Source organism: Palaemon carinicauda, chromosome 1 (assembly GCF_036898095.1).
Source record: "Palaemon carinicauda isolate YSFRI2023 chromosome 1, ASM3689809v2, whole genome shotgun sequence".
In the NCBI taxonomy this organism is placed as follows: Eukaryota; Metazoa; Arthropoda; class Malacostraca; order Decapoda; family Palaemonidae; genus Palaemon; species Palaemon carinicauda.
The window spans coordinates 273,280,089-273,294,346 of NC_090725.1; the positions used below are offsets into that span (position 1 = coordinate 273,280,089).

Below are 14,258 nucleotides of genomic sequence, written 5' to 3' on the forward strand. Positions count from 1 at the left end.
TATATATATATATATATATATATATATATATATATGTGTGTGTGTGTGTGTGTGTGTGTGTGTGTATATTTATATATATATATATACGTGTGTGTATATATGTGTGTGTACAGGTATATATACCCAGACATGTTGGATCAATTTTTTATTGAAAATAAAGCATTAAGAAACTGATTTCGTTGGTATATAATATTTTGATATGCTAGTGCTTGAGGGTTAGGTTTTCTTTTTTCCTTTTTGTTTTTGTATACGAGCACTAATATATGCGTTCTGACCAGTATTCATTTATTGGTGTACTCCTTACTTAGAAGTACAAGTTTACAGTACATCAATATTTGGGTTTATCTAGGACTGTTCATTATATTTTTTTTATTTTAATTAATGGTTTTACACACATATTTATTTTATATCACGTTTTGCTTTCTGTTTATAGATGTTACTGAAATTGTGACCACAGCGCCCGCCCGACTTTTGAAATGGTAAATCAATTTAACTGGGCTGTCTCACTGGGTGGCAGAGTTCCTGACTCATGTTTGCTAGATCCAGCATAGCCTCTGGTCAAGCGACCATCGATATACTCAACTGTAATTAGATATCAGAGTCTGCTGGAGTAAATAAAAAAAAAAGGGGGGGGGGATAATGCTAGTATCCTCATCTCCAAAAACTTGCGAATTCGAGCAGGACTTTGGAGATGAAAATACTAGCTCCAGAACGTTTTATTCTACTCCAGGAGACTCTGATACCCATTTACAGTAGAGTAAAATTTCGGTCGCTGTGTGTGTAATATGTATGTGCACGTGCACGCTTCCTGCGTAAGAAAACAAAGAGGAAGACAATGAAAATCAGTTTATATTTTTATACCTCTGTATGTATATATATATATATATATATATATATATATATATATATATATATATATATATATATATATATATATACAGTATATAAAAATAAGATCATTCTTAATATCCCGAATAGAGACAAGAACTGAAGTGGAACATGACCACAGTTTACATAGGCACTGGCATACCTATGCCTGATACTCTCACTGCTGCTGTTTGTGCTGATTCTTAATTTGCACATATCTCGACCGATGAATTTTAAAACTACTGAGCCCCTGCTGGTAAAAATTTTGGGGCAATGTCAGAAAAAGTCGAAACGTCAAGTACCGACTCCAGTGATGTTACCCATGGTTCCAAAGTTAGAAGCTAGTTACAATCATCGAGAGAAGCCAAATTGGAGCATGACGATGATTACCTGTAGATAGTCGGGCTTACACAAACGAAATGTATAGAAAGATATTGCAATTTATTACATATAGTGTTTGCTACTGTGTAATGTGAAAATTATTTGACTTTGCTACTGTAAAACGCAAAATTGGTTTTCTAATGATTATGCAAGGGACTAGCATAATTTTTAAAATTTTAGGTTCAGTAAATATTATTATTATTATTATTATTATTATTATTATTATTATTATTATTATTATTATTATTAACACCTTTACATTCATATTTAATGGAATTATAATTTGATTAAAGGGGGGTTTTTGATAGCATGACAATGTAAAAGAATTTGAAGTTCACTTTCTAATTCCCCATATTTGTTCTGTTTGCAGTGAAAATATTTGAACATGCCACTGCCCACGGTGACGTTTCCCTCCGTGATTGGTCGATGAAACATGTCCCGGATGTTTCCTCAGTCAGGTATTTTGTCATATTTCAATTTTCTGGTTTTATTTCAGGATGTTTGTTGGCTTCTTTTTTACTATGTTTATAGCCTTTTATCTTATGCATTCGTATATTGTAAGAGTGCGGCTAGAGCATAATTATACCCTAGATTTTTATTTTCTCTCTCTCTCTTCTTCTTTTTTTTAGAAGTACGAAGGTGCTATTCTTTGACCGTTGTTTTTAGCAAAACCTACAGAAGGTTCTCTAATCTGGATTGGTTAATTACCACTCTAACTTTCACCTTGCTCCATATCCGTGTGTAGTTCAGCAACTGATACTGCAGATAGAATTGGTTCAATTTGGGTCGACATTAACTTGTCTTGATACCACAACAAAATATGTTGAATTTATAGAAGTATTTTCGTCAATACCAGTCAGTTAATTTGAAGACATGAATTGCCTTGTGCATATTACCAGTCATGAAATCTCTGAATGAGGAAGGAATCTTTAGGGACTTGAAATTAGTAAAAACACCCCAACGGTAGTAAAAAGTAATTTAGGAATATGTCACATTACATATATAATGTTCATAAATCATCACATTTTAGACTTGGCCGCCAATTTGTATTTCAGGATTTGCGTAGGATATGATGATATATGTCGCAAGTATTAATTATGGACCATATTTTAGTAAAGGCTGAGTTGTATTTTTTAATACAGTTATTATAGCAATAAATGTTCTCGTTTTGAGTAAGGTATGGAATCGCTGTTATTAAGGGTAAATATGAACTGAAGTTTTTCAGTGGTTACTAGAATTGTCGATGGGTTACGTAGTACTAGAGCAGAGATTGTTTTGCATCATCAGTGACCGAGTTGTATAGTAATATATTGACACTTACAATGTTCGTGGTTCTCTCCAAAACTATTGTTCATCGATGGACTCGCCTTCTAATGCCTAACAGCGTCTGTTCCGTGTGGGTGAAGAAGAGGTGTGGGGGGGGGGGTCAGCAATATTTTCCCTTTATACTTCCTGAGAAAAGTTGAATAATGGTAATTTAGCTTTAATATAGTTGTTTTTCTACGTTTAATTTGATAATTTAACATTTCAAACCTACTCTTATTATCCTGCGTTCCTCGTTTTTCTTTAATAAGCCTACATGAAAAGCGTCACTGAGATTTAGCCGGAAGGTACTCGTACATCATACCAAGGAATTACCTGCCGAAGTCCTCTTTGTTTAAGAATTAATTATAGATGTTAAGTCCGCATCGCCTGCGATGTAATTACGTATAGCCCTGGCATGCTCTCTCTCTCTCTCTCTCTCTCTCTCTCTCTCTCTCTCTCTCTCTCTCTCTCTCCACTGGTGTCTCAGCAAGTCATGTCAAGTATCTAGCCCTACAGCTGGGGTCGAACACGGTCCCAGAAATCCACAGCTTGACTACTGAACCACCCAGCAAGTGTTATTTATACGTAATCCCCTGCTTATTTTTCAAATGATATTGCTATTAATATAGCCAGTAGGCCGTATACCTATAACATGTGTAAGTAACCTTGATTCATGTCGCTTGTTCATCCTTCCTTAATAGATTAGTCTAACTGGTTCGTATTTTAACTGTTAAATAGAGGAAGTACGTCCGTTATTATGATGACTATCATTGCTTTTGATTTTAGAGGATTAGTATAACTGTCCTCTCTCTCTCTCTCTCTCTCTCTCTCTCTCTCTCTCTCTCTCTCTCTCTCTCTCTCTCTCTCTCTCTCTCTCTCTCTCTCTCTCTCTCTCGTGTGTAAGGATGCAATAAGTCTTCTATATTTATAGACCACATTTTTCAAGTGGTATATTTATGACCTTATGTTAAAAAAAGTGTCGCTCATGTAACCTTTTGATACTAAGAGTTCATTAAAATGAATGCCGTTCTATAAGCTGTTACATATGTTTGCCTTTTTTTATTATGCCATATATTTTAGCACGATTTTTTATGATAACCTTGAAGTCTTTAATTTGATATATTATAGAGCTTGTCTTTTTTTCCCACGTCCATTAGATAATCCTCTCTCTCTCTCTCTCTCTCTCTCTCTCTCTCTCTCTCTCTCTCTCTCTCTCTCTCTCTCTCTGGTGGATATACGAGGTGCCTCACACTGAGAGCCCTGGGGGAACCCAAACATAGAATAAGGCAATAATGATAAGGTAAGGCTCTTTATATATATATATATATATATATATATATATATATATATATATATATATACACATATACATATACATATACATATATATACACAACCTATATGATAAAGAGCAAGTGTTTGACTATATATATAAATATATATAATTTTCTCCGATCATACCGAGGTCTCCCAGTCCTTCAGGAAGGGAGAAGATGGGGTCTGCTTGTTTGTGCATAGCTATCTAAATATTTAGCCCTAATTTTTGACGGGTGGCTTACACTAGTATATATATATATATATATATATATATATATATATATATATATGTATGTATGTATGTGTGTGTTTGTGTTTATATATATATATATATATATATATATATATATAAATATATGTGTGTGTGTTTGTGCAGTGTATATCTACATATATATACATGCATACAAACAGGCACAAACAACTACAACAACAAATGCAGTCGTTTTTGGTCCACAACAGGACAAAAGTCTCAAACAAGTCTGGGTTTTGGCCATTTGAATTTTCACGTTGGCCACTGCTGATTGGTGATGGTGGAAGACATTGGTCATACCCCTCACACCAAACAAACCTTGTATGGGTGGCCCTGACTAGTACAGCTTTAGTTGTCAAGACGATACACAAACCCTTTCGCCACCTTTAGGTGCTCCCACTTAATATATATATATATATATATATATATATATATATATATATAATTATATATATATATTTATATATATATATATATTTATATATATATATTTATATATATATATATATATATATATATATATATATATATATATATATATATATATATATACATATGCTGCGTAAACATCACAGGGAAACGTGATACTCAGATGCAAAAAACCACAGGGAAAATGAAGATATGAAATTTAAGATTAAATCCTGACTAGTTTCGTAATACTTCTTTTTGCATATATATATATATATATATATATATATATATATATATATATATATGTATATATATATGTATATAATTATATATACATATATATTTATATATACATGTATATATAAACATATATATATATATATATATATATATATATATATATATATATATATAAACACACACATTATATATATATATATATATATATATATATATACATATGTGTGTGTGTGTGTGTGTGTGTGAATTCAATATAGACACCTTTTTTTTGCGCCTGTTTTCCATTTTATCGAATGGCTGTCAATCTCTATGTCTCTTTTCTTCTCTCTCCAATTTGTAGCCACCATGATGCCAAGGCCTATCATGCCTCTAGGAGCTTCTGAGCCGCGATGCACAAGATAGCCAAACATAAGTGAATAGGTGAGTGACCAGGGGAATGAAGACAATTCACAGGTGAGCGAAGGATAGGGGGCTGGATAGGGGGTGGGGGAGGACGTGGGAGGGGGAGGGAGTTGCAGGTTGACCAGGGGTGGGATGCTTAGTAAGGATGCTTTAAGGGTGTTGAAGGGGTCCCTGATGACGAGGAGGTCATCGCCCTTGCAGAAGTATATACAGCAGAAAAGAAAAACAACAGCAGCGAGCGAGTGGCTCAGGCGAGCGAATGCTGGATGCAAGTTGCATCGGGTTGACCACCCCTGCCAGGCCTCACTATGGCCTTGGCTGCAGTCATTGTCCCCATGCTGTGTTTGGCGTAGGTGCGTATGTTCTGGTAGGCGTATTGCGGGGGCATTATACTGTGCGAGCGTGTAAGTTGTGCGTATGTTCACCTTGACTTCTAACAATGATTTAAATATCGCGTTAGTTGTGCTTAGGTTCCCCTTGAGTTTTTACAGATCGATTTTATGTTAGGGTTTTGTAAGTAAAGATGTTTATTTTCTTTCTTTTTATTTTGCATTTGGAGAGCCAACACGAAAATTTATGGCTCAAATTCAATGTCAAGATTTTCATGTTTGTTTCTATACATTTTAAAGTTACGGTGTCAGTTATAAGAAAATGTAATAATTCTTTTATGATAAATTGAAGCAAAGTTTTTTTTATAATATCAGATACATTGTTCTTACGTGCTTATTTCATAGATTTTTAATTTTTATCCTCAGTTATATATTTCTTCTCCGTAAGATTTTGTTTACTTATGATAATGATGTAATTTCACTAGATCTGGTCTATTGCTGAATTGTTTTTTTTTTTTCTTTTTTTCGTAAACCTCAGAAAACCATTTGCACATTTTTCCATTCGTTTCTTTTATTGTTTCTTATTATTGTGACCCAGAGTTTACATTATAACTTTGTATGTTAAAGTATTTGTTTCACGTTTTAGCAATATATTTTCACCCCTGGAATCCATCCATTCCTCACATGATAGCCTGGACACCTGCTGGGCTGCGCCCTGAAGAGCATGACATCAGGTCTTCGGTTACGAAAGGATATTATTGACTGCGTATAGCGTTAATTTGTTCGAAATTCTGTATCCTCAGCTACCGAGATATTTTGTGAAGATACTCGTGACATCTACAGTACACCGACTTGAGTAAGACGGTTGAATGTTTGGAACTTCAAAAGTTCAAACTTGCAGCGAATTTTTCTATGTTAAACAGGCTGATATAAGTCTCTTCATAGTTTATTTATGACAGATCTATTTTAACGTTGTTACTGATCTTGAAATATTTTATAATCAATATTCATTGCTTCTCATGTAGTTTATTTATTTCCTTTCCTCACTGGGCTCTTTTTCTTGTAGTCTATACCATCCTGCTTTTCCAACTGTGGGTGTAGCTTGGCAAGTAATAATAGTAATAATTATAATATTAGTTTGATTTTTGTCTATGCCAGACAAGAGTACATCTTTTTTCGTCCATTTATATGAATAATGATATTGATTTATTTTCGTTTAGAGTTATATGTCGCTATTCGAGTTTCTTAGTTTATAATACTAAAGGAAGGAATAATAGGCGCTAGTGTTTAATGATCGTGTAAATTGGTTTATATTTGCAGCATTTGTTCAAGTACTTTATTCATTCAACTAACTAATTTGTTTACAGAAAGACTTTTTTCTGAATGATTGTGTGAATGTTGGTTTGCATAAACTTACCAATATGATACGTGATTGTTATCGATGTGTAATGGGGATTTCAGACTTCATGTATATTTTACCAGATAAAATATTTATTCTACAGACATAAAATCGAAGTTGTGGCGTGTGTATACGCACGCACACATATACACACAAACACTAAAATATCATCTCTACATAATTAATCGTAATATCTGTTGAACTTGATGTATAAAAAGAATTGTAAACATATGTAAACCAGTAACAATCACTATAATGAATAAAGTATGAAGAAAATGAATAATCATCGTTCATTAAACCAAAGGCTTACATCTGAAAATTTAGAGGAGCTGAGGAAATATGAAGATTCATGCTGGAAGGCGATAGCTTCTAAGGCTATCGCCTTCAATGAATATATATATATATATATATATATATATATATATATATATATGTATACATATGTATATATAAACGTATATATATATATATATATATATGTATAAATTCATCATCATCAGTCGTAGCTAGTCCACTGCAGGTCAAAGGCCTGACATGATCTTCTACTCGTGTCTCTTTATGGTCTCTCTATGCCAGTCTATACCTGCAAATTTTCTTAGTCCGTTAATAAATCGTCTTCTATTCCTTCCCCCTGCTCTTTTGCAATCTCTAGAGACCCATTCTCAATATATGTCCAGCCCATGTTCATTTTTTTTTCTTACATGTTTTTACAATAACCTTTACTTAGTTTGCACTTGCATCCATGTTGCCCTTTTTGTGTCTTTCTCAGTGTTATTCCCATCATTATTCTTTCCAAAGAGCTTTGAGTTGTAACTAAGTTATGTTTTATGATTTTAGGAAGACTCCAAGTTTCCGATGCATAAGTTAATACTGTTAGGACCATCTGATTGAATACTTTTCTTTATAAAGAAAGTGATATTTTACATTGCACACACACATACCGTATATACAGCATATATATATATATATATATATATATATATATATATATATATATGCGTGCATGTGTGTGTGACTGTGTGTGTGTACTTGGCTTCTGTTGTTGCTGCAAATAGTGGAGTGAAAACAGATGTACTTAGGGAATGAATAAAGGATATAAAATGTTGGGGACAGTGAAGGGAGTGGTAAAAATAGAGGGTTAGGGATGATGTAAACATAGTTTTGCATGAGAAAGTGATTGTACCAACTGTGATGTATGGATCAGAGTTGTGGGGAATGAAAGTGACTGAGAGACAAAAATCGAATATGCTCGAGATAAAGTTTCTGAGGTATATGGCTGGTGTATCTCTATTGGATATGGTTAGGAACGAAGTAATGAGGGTGCAAACTGGTGTGAAAATTTAATTAGCAGCTAGAATGGATATGGATGTATTGAGGTGGTTTGAACATGTAAGGAGGATAGAAAATGGTCGTTTGCTGAAGAAAGTGATGCATGCCAGAGTTTATGGGGGAATTGCAAGAGGGAGACCAAGGTTTGGTTTGATGGATGGAGTGAAGAAAGGCGTAGGTGACAGGAGGATAGATGCGCGAAAGGCAAAAGAGCGTGCTAGAAATAAAAGGGAATGACGAACCTTTTGGAAGCAGTTCCGATAGGCCCTGCTGCTACCTCAGTTCATCTTGGTGACTGCCGAAGTAGCAGCAATAGGGAAGTCAGCATATGAAGCTTCATTAAAGGTGGAAAATAGGGGAGTGTGGCTTGTGGCACAATAACAGTACCAACCAAACTCGGCTGAGTCCCTTGCTAGGCAAAGAGGAACGATGAAGAAAAAATCCCCTTTTGTTTCTGTTTTCATGTCGGCTATCTCTCAGAAGTAGAGCAGTGCCATGATATATATATATATATATATATATATATATATATATATATATATATATATATATATATATATATATATATATATATATATATATATATTATCTTTGCTGCTGGTTTTATGTTAAGCAAAATCGTAGCCAAGAAGATGAGTCATTACGAACTGGAGTCGTACTCTCCAATGACCCCAAGAACGGTTATGATATGGAAGCGAGAAGAGCATATAAGTAGAAAATTAATGAATCGTGGACTAAAGTTAGAAAAAATCATTTGGAAGTACAGTAGTAGATGAACAATGTGTAAAATTCCATGATGTTTATGTATGTAGGCGTATAGTAGGACATGGGAATGAAAATTGTAAGTGGTGTACTAAGGGAAAAATATTGATTATTAGATCTACAACTGTTTGACAAGTGGTCGTATTCAAGTATAATTTAGGATAAATATGGTAATACAGAAGGAAAATTAATTTTAATTAATGCAAGTAATAAAAGTAGATAGAAAAAAAAACCTGAAGAGGTTGATTAATAGAGAAAGGATGTTATTAAACTTGTGGATCTTAACAAAAAAGAAAAACATGCGACTAGTGCGGTGGTGTCTAAAGTAGATGCTGTTTTTGGACAAAGAAATTTTTATTTTGAATGTTTCTGGAATGCGTAGAACAAAAAAGAATCAGCTGTACGAAACAAGAATGAAAAACACTAGCATGATTCTGAGCATAATTGTGAAAGAGTATGTAGAAGATACAAGAGGGTAATTATAAGATTAGAGAATAGAGAAACACCGGGAGATAGTGGGATTACAAGTGATGTTCTTAGATATTGTGTTGATAATGTAATAGAGACCATGATGTGTAAAGTATATCTGATTGGGGGAATTGATTGAGGGAAAGAATACTGTGGCTTTAGAAAATGAAGAGGAATTGTTTAAAATAAAAGCTTGAAATTGAAAGGGAATAACCTGTATGGTGCATGTGACATACAAGGTCTAAAGAATCCTGTGACTGAAAGGAGACACAATGTGAAGCAGGTTGGGGATGTATGGTTTTGAGAGACGAGAGCAAATCAAATTTTGTTATGAGGGAAGTGAAGAACTAGTTAGAATGCGTACATGAAAGATTGACTCGTTAGAATATGTAGATTGTATAGTAATTCATTTTGTGTGAAATGGATCCTGAAGCGGGCTAGCTATGTTTGCATTGGTGTTGAATTATTTGACAGTTCAAAAGAAAAACATTACTAGATTCAGATGTAAAGATGTGATATAAGAAAATAGGTAGTGAACAGCAAGTGGAATAGATGATTTTTACATATGTTACAGTAATTGATTTGGAAGAGTGAAGAGGAACTACAAAGAGAGTTAAGAGTAAAATTATGAAGGTGAAAGGAATCCTGGAATATCAAGCACTGTTTATGGTTATAGATGGTGAAAGACTGGAAGTAGTTGATTTACATAGATGGTATGTTGGGAGAAGAGGCAAGTAGGTGAAGTAAGGAAGGTAGAATAGTGTTTGCCTAAGATTAGGAAGAAACTTATAAGTTCTGTAGAAGCCAAAGTGGAAATGTATTAATGGAATGTTGGGATATCTCTTCTACTTGGTAGTGAAAGCAAGGTTGTTGTTGAATATTAATGAAATAAAACCTGCTCATGTTGCTGATATTAATTGATTCCATAGAATATTTTGTGCAGGAAGTACTGATAACTTGAAAAGTTTGAAGGTACATAGGAGCATAGAAGTCATTATCTGGAAAGGGTGAGGTACAATAGGTTAGCTTTAAACACCTACAATGCCTCAGTATCTATCAATGTTAAAGTGAATATAATACCAACAATCCAATAACTATTTTATTTTTTAGATGGAAAGAGGACAAATCCCTAAATTCTTTTGATTACTTCTGGAGTCATTTACCAGTTGATTTCCTTCAGATGTAAGGTGGGGAACTGAATGGTGTTCATTTGAAGGTTGTTTAAGATAAGGAAAGATTCTCATTTATCCTTTAGGATCTGAATCATGTATGACCTCCTGTGAAGTAAGACATCCACTACATTACTCATGTCATACATCTACACGCAAGGCTAATCAGCAGTATGTAAAATCATCATACACTCATTGTACCATTACTCTCAGCACATACTGGTTATCAACGTCTTTTCTTTCCAGTACATCTTTTGTACCATCTATCCTACCCTATTTAGGCCTTCCTCTTCTAATTTTTTACCCATCTGAGTATTACACCCTTGTCATAAACTTATGGTCAACCATGCTTTCCACATGACCAAACCACCTCAAAATTCCTTTATTGATTTTTTCACTTATGCTAATCTTTTACGACTTACATGCATCTCATTGTTTGACTTATCAATTCTTCCTGTACCACATATACCTTACATACAGTTCTTTTCAATAGGTATCTTTTTCTTTCATTCACCTTCAACATCTATATGTAATATTAACAAAGGAGAGTTGACTCAATAATCCATCATACATTCTAACTTCGTCTTTCAAGTTTCTTTCGAGTTCTTTGCACACATCCTCCTACATTTCTTGCTTCATAAATTCTGCAACTCTCCTCTTCTCTCATCTTATTGCTGTATTTTATTTTTATTTCTAGATGCTTGTAAGAATCAACCATTTCCATTCTTCCACTCTCCATGTGAACGGAATTTCTTGTTTCTATTTATTCTTATTACCTTGTTCTTGCTCCTATTTACTTTGAACTTTCTTCCCTGGCCAGCATTTTCAAACTTTTACCAGATTATGCAGTTTTTACAGTCTCAAACCAGTACAATATCCTCTGCATACATCGACTATTTCATAACCCATTCACAACTCATTTTCTTATCACAAAACTTCTCACATACATCCCCTGCCCTTTCTCTATTCTCATACATAACTCCTCCCATAATAATGTTGAAACAGCCATGGAGACAACATTACTTGTGTCAAATCTACTCCATCCATTCACTCTCCAGTCTGTATATTCAAAGACATTTCTCTTCCATAAAAACTTCCAAGCACTCTCGACAGACTTTATATTCTATTAGTATATGTTCTAGCTTCGTGTATGCCTCATGCTGGTCTTATCCCGTAATTTAAACCTTGATACTGTTTTATCTGGCAACTGCATCTCAAATAATGTTTTTTATCTTTCTCACTAAACCCTCTTATCATTTTTATTCCATCTTCCTACTATCTTATACCAGCAAACACTCCCTAAAATCTCCATAATCCGGTAAGTTGATTTTGCACTCTTCATCTATTCCTTCCATCTCAGTTTCTTTACCTTAGTTTACAGTTCATCAATTTTTCGTAAGGTCTTCACACCTCCTGTCTTATTCAAGTCCATTATCTTTTATACTTTTACAGCCATATTTTCAAACATTCCTCATCATCTTGAATCTACCCTGACTTATGCCTGATAGAATAATGTCCAGAAATAACCCCTGGCCACTCCTCTTCTCACCACTCCATCCATCACTTTGCTTGTGCATCCGATGTGTACTTACTCATAGTAGAAAAGTGTTCTCTTAACAATGCGCTCTTTTCCAAACTTATTCATTATTATTCTTCTTCGGAAACTATGCATTTCCAATGAATAAGCCAAGATATTTTGTTTTTAGAATATAGAATGCGCCTTATGTAGTCCCATTTTATATTTCATATAGTTCTTTTTTTTTCAGAAAGACCACCAATAAAAAAAAATTACCAATATCCTTCGTTTGGTGTGCCCCCAGAAGTATCATTGAGAACTTTTTTTTTTTTTTTTTTTTTTTTTTTTTTTTTTTTTTTTTGCATCATTCATCTTGTGGTAAAGTTAACTCAATATAATGGACCAAAGTTAAGAGCCTTAAAAAATTTCTACATCAAAAAGTCAAATAGTTAATGAAAATGACGCCTATCGAAGTAAAACTGAAGAGGTGTCATTGAACTAGCGCTTTGACCCTGAGCTTTAAAACTCCATCACAGAGAGAGAGAGAGAGAGAGAGAGAGAGAGAGAGAGAGAGAGAGAGAGAGAGAGAGAGAGAATATCAGCGTGGGTTGGTGGCAAGTCCAATGCTCAAGGTCACCTTTGTGGTGTACGTGCGTATGTTTACTCCTTGCGTATTCGTAGATGGACAGGTCCATCCCTTAACCGACAAGCATGTAAACACACACCTTTCATGCATACGTATAAGTGATTGGGCATTTAACTCTTCCCTAAAAATAGTTAAACCTCCATTATTTTATTAATAGTGCCGGGAAGAGCTTTCCATTAATCAGGCAAACCCCTTTGCTTGATGAGGAAAAGACGAGCCGATACAAACAGTCTATGTTGTATTATTTCTTTATTGAGAAACAAACAAGCGCTTCTACTTAACACGAGTTTATTTACATCTCTAGTATTCGAGGGCCATCTTTTTTTTTTTTATTAAAAATATCCAGTATTCGAGGATCACCTTTATTAATTTGAAAATTTTTATTGAAGTTTATGTGTGTGGTATATCAGAATATATCGAAAATAGTACTTTTTCCAGAAAAGGAATAATGTTCATAAATACAGTATATATATACTCTCTCTCTCTCTCTCTCTCTCTCTCTCTCTCTCTCTCTCTCTCTCTCTCTCTCTCTATATATATATATATATATATATATATATATATATATATATATATATATATACAGTATATATGTGTGTGCGTGTGTGTGTTTTTTCTCATGGTCAAGTAGCTAGCAATGTATGTCTGCCTCGTAAGTTCGTAAGTGCAAATTCCGTAGCACGAAACTCAAATGAGCCGAACTCATAATAAGGTCTATTACATCTTCCGGAAACTTTATTGACATAAGCTTCTGGCAGTTAGTCAACTGTTGTGGATAAGGACGTTTGCATACCAGCCATTATAAATGATCTCCTCAGAACTGGAGTATTATAACTATATCTTTACTAGGGATAAAGCCTATTTGGAATATATATATATATATATATATATATATATATATATATATATATATATATATATATATATATATATATATATTATATATATATGCATATAGTCTATATATATATATATATATATATATATATATATATATATATATATATATATATATATATATATATAGTTATGTTGGATAAAAACACATATGTTCTTTATCCCTGATTTATGTATTAATTTCTGGATCCGTCGTTTCGTTAGTTCCTTGGCCTTATTGCATTAAACTTTTCATAATTCTCCTTTACATTCAGATCTTCCCTGACTCGCATCCTGCACGTAGTACTGCGAATGCAGTTAATTCTAACAGCCCTTTCTCCACCCAAGCTAGGACCTGGGAGGGCAATACAATGGCTGCTGATAACTGTAGGTAGACTTATAGCCTTCCCCAAAACCCTCATCCTTTGCTCACAAGAATAGTGAGGTTATAGACATTAAAGAAACTATTGATCTTGAGCAGGTCTCGAACCCGAGTCTAACAGAACACCAGGCAGGTACGTTCCCATTAGGCTACCATACCCCTTCACTGTATTTAAGTTTTATTCCAGCTGAAATTAGATTTCATAATGA

At 33.9% G+C, this 14,258-nt stretch overlaps 1 long non-coding RNA gene across 1 annotated transcript in view; it reads left to right on the forward strand.

Moving 5' to 3' along the window:
- The first annotated feature begins 1,615 nt into the window (after positions 1-1,615).
- LOC137644709 (uncharacterized) overlaps positions 1,616-14,258 on the forward strand; it is a 204,087-nt gene continuing 191,444 nt past the window's right edge. Inside the window, exon 1 of the long non-coding RNA XR_011045183.1 lies at positions 1,616-1,706. This is a non-coding gene — a long non-coding RNA (uncharacterized lncRNA). The remainder of the gene's footprint in view (positions 1,707-14,258) is intronic.